Genomic DNA, 11,299 nt, shown 5'->3' with positions numbered 1-11,299 from the left:
AGAGAGAGAGAGAGAGAGAGAGAGAGAGAGAGAGAGAGAGAGAGAGAGAGAGAGAGAGAGAGAGAGAGAGAGAGAGAGAGAGAGAGAGAGAGAGAGAGAGAGAGAGAGAGAGAGAGAGAGAGAGAGAGAGAGAGAGAGAGAGAGAGAGAGAGAGAGAGAGAGAGAGAGAGAGAGAGAGAGAGAGAGAGAGAGAGAGAGAGAGAGAGAGAGAGAGAGAGAGAGAGAGAGAGAGAGAGAGAGAGAGAGAGAGAGAGAGAGAGAGAGAGAGAGAGAGAGAGAGAGAGAGAGAGAGAGAGAGAGAGAGAGAGAGAGAGAGAGAGAGAGAGAGAGAGAGAGAGAGAGAGAGAGAGAGAGAGAGAGAGAGAGAGAGAGAGAGAGAGAGAGAGAGAGAGTGTGAGAGAGAGAGTGTGAGAGAGAGAGTGTGAGAGAGAGAGATTGTGTCTGTGGTCGTGTGTTTTTGAGGGCCCATTCACACAAGTACAGTGTGTTAATCGCAGTCCTGTGTGATTAACGCACTGTACTTCGCAGAATGGCACCCCAAATGCACCTCCCACCCACAGTTCTGTCGCCAGCATCGGAATGTGCAGTACCTCAATGCCATGCGTTCCATTGCAGTGCAACTTGGGTCACGACTTAATGACCAAGGACAAATGTGGGTCCTGAGGTTACACAGGTTGAGAGCCACTGCTCAAGCCCATATGAAGTCGCCCCTGTGAAACATAACCATTCCTACTTGTTTTATCTCTTTAAAATACACTGCAAGTACAGAAAAATACCCATTGATTAGCCAGAAATGCACTCTGCTTCTACGTACTGAGCTGACAACACAGCATTTTTGTGGACAGAGCAGCAAAAAAAAGACAGCTGGGCATGGCTGACACCAAACTACTCAAACTCTCCCATCTCTACAACATAGAAACTAATTATTCTATAGCCTAAAATAAGAACTAGGAGGGCTAATTAGATAACACTAGAAGTGTGCAAGAGGACACAGGACAACTTTGAATGTCTGACATGATTCACGTGTGTTTCTTTGTACTAATCAAACAGATATAATAAAAAAAACAAAAAAACAAAAAACTTTCATATTTGCCAGACTAAATGATAGCAAAGCTCATTGTTAGGGTTTTCATACACTGCAATGTTGAGGAAATGTCATCAAAAGTTGCCATTTCCTTCTTGTCTTTTGATCCTAAATAAAATCTCTAATAGTTTAGAAACACATGTTTCTCTCAATCTGATAAAGGACGAGTCACTAGGAGCTATTGAACTCTGTAAACAGGCTTTTTACCATGTGTTAAAAAGACAGAAGAAGCCTTGTAAAAACGAGCCAAGAACTCTACATCCTAGTTGGGTAAAAGACTACATAATGTTCATATATAAGCAGTTTCTTATACTAAGCTTAAGAAATTGAGTCTTATCCAGTAAGCATTTCTATTAATAGTGCAAAGTCAGTACTTCAAAGCACCACAGCGCTCTAAAAAGCAGTGCAAAGTGCACCCATAAAAACCAAAATGCTTGATATTTTTACTGTTCTGACTTGTTGTCATAGATACTACACTTTCCATTGCCTTAAAGGAATAAGATGTCATTAGCAACCCCCATAAACAATATCTATAATGGCTCATAAAAGTGATTCTCAGTAATTTTCACAGTGGAGTTTTTGCAGGGGGACTACATCCGTCTACAATTTTTATGTGTGTTCACAATTACCAGGCACCTGCGGAGCCCTGCCATACCGATCTGTTAGTAAACCACATCCAACTCGAGCACACAATTACAAATTCACTAAGAGCTTGTACAAGTAGGCCTGAAGACATGATTTGAAGCCAAGGGCACAGGAGAAAGCCAAAACCTCAAAAACAATCCCGATTCAACGCTACGGTAGACACAGAAAATTTACGTTGAGCTCCGAGCATATATACAAAAAAACACAAATGAGTGAATAATTACATTAATTTTGTTTTTAAATGCAAGCACTGCATTTACCTGAATAGGTAAATGGTATCAGCCTCTTTCAGTCTTTTGAACAGGCTGTACAACAGGGGCCTGAAAGGTGGAGGAAGAAGCAGCACAAGAAGGCAATTAGATGTTCTGCAGTGCAAGGAGCATGCTAATAGGAAGAGAGAGTGGACTGACAGAGAGATGACCTCATCAGTCTGCTGCTTCTCCTTTTACTGCCCAGTTACAGGGTGGGGTTAGGAAGGAAGCCTGTAAGTGAAGGTGAAACTGCAGCAGGAAAAGATCAGGTCCCCTGCCCTACTAGACAGGGATATGCTGTGGGACCGAGCTGTGCAAATCTCAGGACCAAAAAAACCCCAGAAAAAAATGAAATACTGGAGTTCTGCTAATACTCTTATGCAGCCATAGCAAAGCTGACCCACGCTATGTATGAATGGTAGCCTACATTCACTTTATTTTTTAGATCAGACCTCTCGTGCAAGAGTCTGTTTCAACGTTTTATCTCTATAAATATAGAGTAAAAAAAAAAAAAAGACAAAACATCTGATTACTATAACGAATACTTCCAAAAGAGTATCCAAGATGTAAGCCCCTCGCTGCCCTGGCAGGAGCTGTTACACTAATTAAGGCGTGCACAGATTCATATGGAATTCAGGGGCCCTTCTGTCCAGTCCAGGAGCCAGCAGGACTTCTTTTTTTAGGAGCCAGCTCCATTGACAACAACTAGAGAAAACCTCAAAAGTTGAGCACCAGCTGTCATTTTTAAGGAGCGTTGGTGACCTGGCTCCTGGGATTTGTCCATATCTACACTAAACGCTGATACTGCTGTGCAGTCAGACAGACATCACACACAATGCAGCAGCTTGCATACCTACAAGTCAGTGAAGGACATTCTGAGAAGGGTTTCTTTCAATTACATGGGTGAACACTGTAAACTTCATGTACTACCTCACCCATAAATGTAAACATGTTTGTGTGAGTAGAATTATAAAAAGGAGTCACAAACACATTGTGTGTATATATATATATATATATATCTCTTATAGTTCAGGGGTTGCTAATTATATTACATATACATTCATACATACACAGGTGATCAAAATTGCAGTAAAAATTGATGGAGCCACATGAAGGTCACTAAAATAAGTTGCCATTAATTTGGTTGCTTGAAAGAGTTGAGATATCAATAGATTTGGCCTATAATGTGTTGACCCGTAACTGGCAAAGATTTAGAGATGTTCCCTACAATAACACCAACTGGAAGATATATGGGCAGACATGCTGATGGCCAGAGGTCTCCTTCCCATTCAATATATTTTATGTAAGCCAGTTATGAAAAATATACACACACACAAACACAGGGTCCCTCTATGATAAAAGCAGATCCAGGGATACATTTGAAAAGAAGCAATTCTTGCCATTTCTGTGGTCTGAAGCCTAACTGATCAGCCAAGTAACTGAACTATGAGATTATGAGAGATTCCCACAATATCATGATTGCTTCATTTATTCAATCAATCTGAAACATATACGGTTACACTGAAAAGAAAGGAAACTCACTTTTAACACTTTTCCTTGGTATGCTATGAAAAAGTCTTCCAAGTATTCCTAGTAGGTCTGCAACTAATGATTATTTTCATAGTCGATTAGTTGTCCGATTATTTAATCGATCAGATAAAAATAAATAAAAACTATCCTTAATTTAAAATGAAATACACAAAGGAAGGGATACAAACATTAAGTTTGCTTCAGAATAAAACTGCTTGCACAATTTTTTGCAATCCCACTGCACTGGAATGCATGGCATTGCAGTATGTGTGTTCCAGTGTGGCCCATCACACTGTGGGTGGGAGGGGTGTTTGGTGTGCCAATTAAATAAATGGCAATGCAACGCACCTCCCGCAGCAGAATTTGTCAGGCCGAAACAGAAAATGAATTCCCACTTTTTATGAAAAAATATTTAAGAATTGTATTGTAAGCACATGGCGCTTGAATAGCTTCAGCCAGGGAATGACAGCTGACAGTGGCAAGATTCCGCAGATGGCGGCTAAATGTAAATACAGCAGGTAGTGGGCTGGTGTAATAGCCAGCCTGCTACTTGCCATTTCAAATTGCTTGCTTGGTGTGCCCTCCTCCTAGCATGGAGAGAGCTAGGAGATCCAACCAACTAATCGCTGACAACTATTCTCATTACCGATTAGTTGGTTGCAGCCCTACATTCTTTTCAAAGTGTTCATCTACAAACACTGATACTGCTGTGTAGTGCATAGAGAGACAGACAGGACATTCTGAAAAGGATTTATTTCAATGACATGGGTGAGCATTTTCAGTTAAGGCTAGGTTCACACTAGGGCGATGCGCAACCGCGTGGCAATCGTTCATGAAACTTTGCAGATGGCCGCGCGATCACGGAATCGCATACCAGCGCCGATCGTGCTGGTGGTGCCACTATTTTCTAATGGCACCCCCAGTCATACCAGGCAGATTGCGCGCTTTCCTGCCGTGCTACCAACCGTGCACGATCGCGGTTCAAAAAACAGCACGCTGCGCTTCAAAAAAGGAGGTACTTGTACCCTTTTCCAGCGATTGCACGCAGATGTAACCCCACTGAAATCAATGAGGCCGCACGCCAATTGCTGTGTGCAATCATGTGCAATCGTGCATGATCGCGCAGTCCTGGGACCACCGAAATCTGAACCTAGCCTAAATGGTCACCTGGAAATGAAGAGCCTAGAGCAACCTTTCACCCAGTGATTCAAACTTTTTCCTAGTAAGCAGGTGATCAAACTTGCAGTGAAGATTGATGGAGCCACATGAATGCCACTAAAATAAGTTGCCATTAATACTGAGTGGCGTGAAGTTTGGGAGCACATAACATATCAGTTCTATAACATGGGTAAATCTGTGGAAGGGTAATCAATTATAATACAGGCTGAAATTCTCCAATACACAGCTGACTTCCTGTAATGGAATCGAACAGCAGAAAACTCCAAGCTGACATTTTATTGCCACCTTCTGCCTTAAGGTGCCCATACACTGCTGGATTCTCGTACGAGAATCGCAGGAAATCCCGCGATCGTACGAGAATCGAGCAGTGTGAACGGAGACGTGCGACCGTTTCTACTGTACGGTCGCACGTCTTCCGTCGAACCAGCATGTTCGAAAACCAGCCGGGAATCGTACGATTCTCGGCTGGTTAGAACGGTGCTCGGAAGACAAATGAGGAACGGGCCGGTGTGCGCACGCGCACACTGCCCGTTCAGCATTGCGGTCATCGGAAGCCCGCCCCTCAGGGGGGCAGGCTTGCGATGATCGAGAGTGCGATCTGCCTGTCCAAGATAGGCAGATCGTACGTTTTTTTAATCCCTGTACAACCATCGCAAGACTAAGGTCTTGCGATGGTTGTAGAGTGTATGGCCACCTTTATATGACAGCCAACACAGGGCGATAGTCTGCACTGCAAAGCGTCAAACATGGAAAACTTCTCAGGAGGAACATGTGTGGGGACTTCTTAGATAAAAGTAGTTGCTAAAGAAAACCTGACTCTTGACTAAAGTTATCCAGGTGACAATTAGGAACTTTATAACATCATACATATAATTGTATTGTGTTTTACACGAAGCAGCCAATGAAAGGGAACCCTAAATGTTAAAAGAGTCATAGTTAGATTTAAAATAAAGACCACTTAGTTCCACCAATAGAAAAAAAAAAAGAAAACCTCCATAAACTAAACCCTATACCCAAAGCTACTCCAGACAAAAAAAACCCTATAAAAGCAGGGGTGCCCACAATTTTTTGTGTTGAGATCTACTTTTCAAATGACGAGCTACATGAGATCTACCAACGAAAAAAAAACCTCCCTCACTCTCCCTCTCCTGGCTGTCTCTCCTCCCTCTCCTGGCTGTCTCTCCTCCCTCTCCTGGCTGTCTCTCCTCCCCCTCCTGGCTGTCTCTCCTCCCCCTCCTGGCTGTCCCTCCTGGCTGTCTCTCTTCGCTCTCTCTCCCCTCGCTCTCCTGGCTGTCTCTCCCCTGGCTGTCTCTCCTCTCTCTTTCCTGGCTGTCTCTCTTTGCTCTCTACTGTCTGTCTCCTTGCTCTCTCTCCTGGTTTACCTTGCTGTATTTTGCAAACAGTGTAGTGCAACAGGCTGTGTAAACGAATATTCTTTGATGTAATACATAGCACTTCAACCACCAGTATCCACCAGAAAGGTGTCAGGGAGCTTGGCTCAGCAGAATCAGGCTAATAGGTGATCATGTGTGCACAGCTAAATAAATATACCAAAATGAAATAAAGGGGCCGCCATTCACACCCTTCGTGATCTACCAGCATCAGCTTTGAGAGCTACTGGAAGATCACGATCTACCTAATGGGCACCCCTGCTATAAAGGATAGTTCAATATTTCCAACAGGGGAAACATTCCTTCCTAAACAGCAGTAGACAACGGTAGGCAATGTCACAAGTCCAGCTGATTTGGAACTACAGGTCCCATGGGACACTACAAGACTGACAGCTATAGGTATGACTCCCAGAGGCAGAGGTTTGATGGGATTTGTAGTTACCACATCTGGAGTGCCAAGTTTGCCTACCCTGCCCTAAGACAATCAGATCTACCTGGGATCAACAACCTCTGGTGTTATTACCTATTAATACTGGTGTTACCAAGTTATATTCTGCATCTATTTATGTTATTTTACAATTAGCTGAGCTGGCTAGAACTAGTTCCTGAGGGAGTCTATTCTACATTTTCACAGCTCTAACTGCAAAGAAGGCTCTCCGTATGCAAAGATTAAACCTATTTTCCTCTAGATGTAAAAAATGCCCTCTTATCCTTTGCAGTGACCTTAAAGCGACACTAAACTCAGGAGTTAAAAAAAGAGAACTATGGAGTGAGCGATTTCCACAAAAAAGCTGTCACAGGTCGGCTCTATTGATCGGGAAGTGAGCCGAAACATCCAGCCGATTCGCTCACTTCCGGAAAATCTTCCCTAGAGTGACTGTCAGTCCCTGCTCCCCGCAGGGATCATGGGAGTGAGTTTGGAGCGGTGACTACTTTACAACACACACAGGGACCATGGGGAACATAAGTATCCACCCTCCAGAAGTAAGGACAGTGTCAGCACCAATTCAGAGATGATTTGAGGAGCTACAGCTGACTGATACACAAATAAGATACATTTTTGTTTATAGTTAGGGTACTAGAATGCGTTTTTAAGGTTTAACTCCTAAGTTTACTGTCACTTTAAAGTGAATGACCATTTATGTATTTATACATGGTAATCATATCCCTCTTCTCAAGGGAAAACAAATTCCATTCATAAGTATGCAAAACGAACACAAATGTTTAAAACTATGTGTCAGTACTGATGACTTTAAAAGTGAAAACCTTCTCATGAGAAGAAAAAAAAAGTGACACTGACGTCACTGGCATTCTTAAAGCACAACAGAGACAATGCAGGAAGAGCTCAGGCAATGTAATCGGGAGACTGGATGCAGTTTCTAAGTCGTAACAAAAATGACAACTTACAAAAGATTGATTTACTTAGTAAAAAGCGATGACAGCCAGCCATAAAACAGAGAAGACAATGGCGTTCCTTTAAGAATTCTATAGGTAATGAGTTCATAAATATGTATTGGGAGTTGTGCAATGACATATTTTCCGATTCCAGGGAAATAATCAATATACCGGCTCTGCATTTTGAAACGAGAGGGGGAGGGTGAAGTGAAAGATGTGCCCAGACGCTGGAGAATGGTGGGAATGACATGTCTGATGTGTCTGGCGTTGCCCTTTTAATCTATGCCATTGCATTGATCATGCTTTGCCGCATTTCACCTTACAAGGGGAAGATGTTGAAAACTGCACACTGGGCTTCCTCCTTCTCATTGGTAGTAATTACAACATGAATTTTTAAACACACAAATCCACATCACACAATCTGAATGACACACCCCGATGACAAACCAGACTGCCAGTGTACACCAACCGTGCCCACAACTGCCAATCATTCCGATGGTGGAGAGCCTTCCTCTGCACACAGTCCACGAGATGGAAGTTCACCCTACAACAACCAGGGAGCAGTATTTATAAACACCCAGATCCTCTACATTGCGAGATGACACCAGGAGATTCCAAACCAATCAAATGTAAGAAGAGCAGACAGGAAAAGAGAAAAAGTTCCCACACCAACAGCTTTTCATCTGGAAGGATAAGCATCGTCTGCAAAAAGTGGTGTCATACCGCACAGAATATACCCCAAATGATTATCACTCCTGCCTTGCAGCACTGGGGGTCCCGGTTAGGACACTATCTGCATGGAGTTTGCATGTTCTCCCTGTGCTTGCATTGGTTTCCTCCGGGTTGGCTCCTCTCTAAATTGTATGCATGCGAGATAGGGACCTTAGATTGTAAGCTCCTTGAGGGCAGGGACTGATGTGAATGTGCACCTTATGTAATGTCTCCCTTTATAGTGCTAAGCGCTGTGCAAACTATGGACGCTATATACATTCTGTATTATAATAATATCGTATATGAATGTAAAGTGCTGCGTAAATTGTCGGCACTATATAAATACAATCTGATTGTACAATCCCTTCTAGATCTACTGTACCAACAAATATGTAATACAAGGGTCTGTCTGACTGGATAGATTAGGTAGGTCTTCCTTCTATAGTTTTGGCAAATCTAAAGTGTATTGTATGTCAGATTGTAACGTGTATGCTGACCCTATACGGACAAGCATCATCTGCAAAAGTGCTGTCAAACTGCACCCTAAAGAAAGATCTCCACACACATTACAATCTCCTTTAGATCTACCAACAAGTATATATTGCTAGGATCTGCCTGATTGGATACAAATCGTATGGATGGTTTCGGTAGGTCCTTATTCTACATAGTTTTGTTAAATCTAAGGGTCCCCATACACACTACAGTCTGACCATACAATCAGCTTTAGAGTTATCTAATTAAAATGTCCCTTGCACTACGTAAGTGTTGCTTAGCACTTCCGCCTTGCAGCCCTGGGTCCCTGGTTCAAATACTGGCCAGGGTGCTGGTTGCATTGAGTTTGCATGCAGCTAGGTTAATTGGTTCCTGTCTAAACTGGCCCTAGTGGGTGAGATAGGGACCTAAGATTGTAAGCTCCATGGGGACAGGGACTGATGTGAATGTGCAGTATGTAAATTGTCAGCGCTATATAAATACCTGTAATATATTAATCTAATGGGAGATTGTACATTCAGACTGTAGTGTGTGTGATCAGCTTTAGGTTGGTCGTACAAAGATTGTATGGGTCCCCATAGACATTACAATTTGACCATACAATGAACTTTAGAAGGAGATTGTACAACCAGATTGTGTTGTGTGCATGGGGAGCCGTACAATCTGACCATAAAAATTAACCTTAGAAGGAGACTGTAAAATCAGACTAATCCGTGAAACATAAAACAACTTTAGAAGAAAAATGTAGTCTCTTTAAACAAACAGCGCACCCCTAAGGATTGAACCATTCCAGTGCACCCCTAAATGGTGGAAAGTGGCTGGAGACTGTCTGGATTGAACCCTTCCAGTGCACCCCTAAATGGTGGAAAGTGGCTGTAGACTGTCTGGATTGAACCCTTCCAGTGCACCCCTAAATGGTGGAAAGTGGCTGTAGACTGTCTGGATTGAACCCTTCCAGTGCACCCCTAAATGGTGGAAAGTGGCTGTAGACTGTCTGGATTGAACCCTTCCAGTGCACCCCTATATGGTGGGAAGTGGCTCTGGATTTCCTGGATTTAACCCTTCCAGTGCACTCCTAAATTGTGGGAAGTGGCTGTAAACTGCCTGGGTTGAACCCCAGCTTCATGCTCCATTGCTGTGCTGTAGTTTTCTTGCTCTCTGCATGGGGTGGAAGTGGTTTGTCAGTGAAGATTTGGCACATTACTCCAGGGTATTTATGACCCTCTTCCTCCTCCCCAGCACAGCTCGTGATCTTTGCGCTGCTGCTGCTGGAGATCACAAGCCCCCTTTCCTGTGTGTAGATGGAGACTTGGGCAGCTCCAGCCATCCGTGTCTGGCCGAGCAGACACACGTACACAGGGGGCTGTATGCATACAACACATACAGGGGGAGGCAGCCAATGACATGCAGTGCGAGGGCCACAGACCCCACCCCGATACACTGGGGGGGAGCAGGAATTGGGGCTGTCGTATAGGGTGGAGGTGCACTCAGTAAACTATTCCCCGACACCCCAATCCAGCTTTGGAAAGTAGGGAGTCGGATGCACAGAGCCCCCCCCCCCATCATTGTGCCAGTGACATGCCCACAGCTAACTTGTCTCCACAACAGGACTGGTGACAGAAGTAAGCTGGCAGCTGTAGTGTACACTGTGTGTGTGGGTGTGTTCAGTCACATATGTGTATACATACAAGCACATCCTGCACTGCTCCCTACACGACTCCCCCCCTTCCCCCCAGCACTCAGCTGTCCGCCTCTGCCCCGGTATATTTACCTGCAGCTGCACGGACACAACTGGCAGCCAGTCACCGTGCCTCCTGCCGCTCTCCACCCCGGGGTGTCCGCTCTTTGTTCCCCCTCTCTCTTTCTCGGGTCTTCAGTCTGGCTGTACAGCGGCTGCCGCTCCTCCTCCCCGAGAGCCGGGGACTCCGCCTCCAAACAGCAGGAGGGGAGGAGAGGTTGGGGGGGGGGACAGCTGCCACACAGCACCACCGCAGGACGAGGACACTCTTCCCAGGTGGCCGCGCCCACGTCATGACGTCACGGTCTCTAGCGGCCACATTCGCGTTACCATGGTCTGGACGCTGGCCAGGGGCTCGGTGCATGACGGGAGTTGTAGTTCCAGCTGCTTTGCGGTCTGGGGATCACGTGACGGCCCGGCGTCCTGGCGTAACCCTGCCGGGGTTTATTCTCTTCTGCGCTGCTTCAGTTTTGTACGATTGATTTTCTGTCACTCTTTCAATGTTCAATCTCCCAGAATTCGTGTAAAAAAAGTTACGGACTGGAGTTGTGATATAAGTCTGGTGTCTTTTATTTTAGAGGTGATGATGTTATAGTTAGTACCGAGTCACAGACACAGGGTGGGGGGATTTTCTCTACAAAGATAGTTTCCAGCTTTGATTGTTTGTTCATGGTAAAGAATAGGTATACCCAAACTTTACATTTTAGTTTTTGTTACAGTAGGGAAGGGTGAAAACCCCTGTCACTTTTATATTTTGTTGTCTGTGTCCCTTTTGGGAGATTTCCATTCACTTCCTGTCATAGTTATGGAACAGGAAGTGAGAGGAAATCTGTACAAAGTGAGGGCAGAGCCATCTCAAATGGTCGTCCATGGAACAAGTGTC

The 11,299-nt window shown here is 44.4% G+C and overlaps 1 protein-coding gene across 1 annotated transcript in view; it reads right to left on the bottom strand.

Moving 5' to 3' along the window:
• The window catches only part of ANKRD50 (ankyrin repeat domain 50), a 62,158-nt gene extending 51,661 nt beyond the window's left edge, over positions 1-10,497 (bottom strand). Inside the window, exon 1 of the mRNA XM_018555676.1 lies at positions 10,450-10,497. The gene's annotated coding sequence lies outside the window, so the exon portion shown is untranslated. The remainder of the gene's footprint in view (positions 1-10,449) is intronic.
• Between the last annotated feature and the right edge of the window lie 802 nt (positions 10,498-11,299).

Source organism: Nanorana parkeri, unplaced genomic scaffold (assembly GCF_000935625.1).
Source record: "Nanorana parkeri isolate BGI_ZX_2015 unplaced genomic scaffold, ASM93562v1 scaffold207, whole genome shotgun sequence".
In the NCBI taxonomy this organism is placed as follows: Eukaryota; Metazoa; Chordata; class Amphibia; order Anura; family Dicroglossidae; genus Nanorana; species Nanorana parkeri.
The sequence above is the reverse complement of the archived record's forward strand: the minus strand, read 5'-3'. Positions and strand labels throughout refer to the sequence as shown.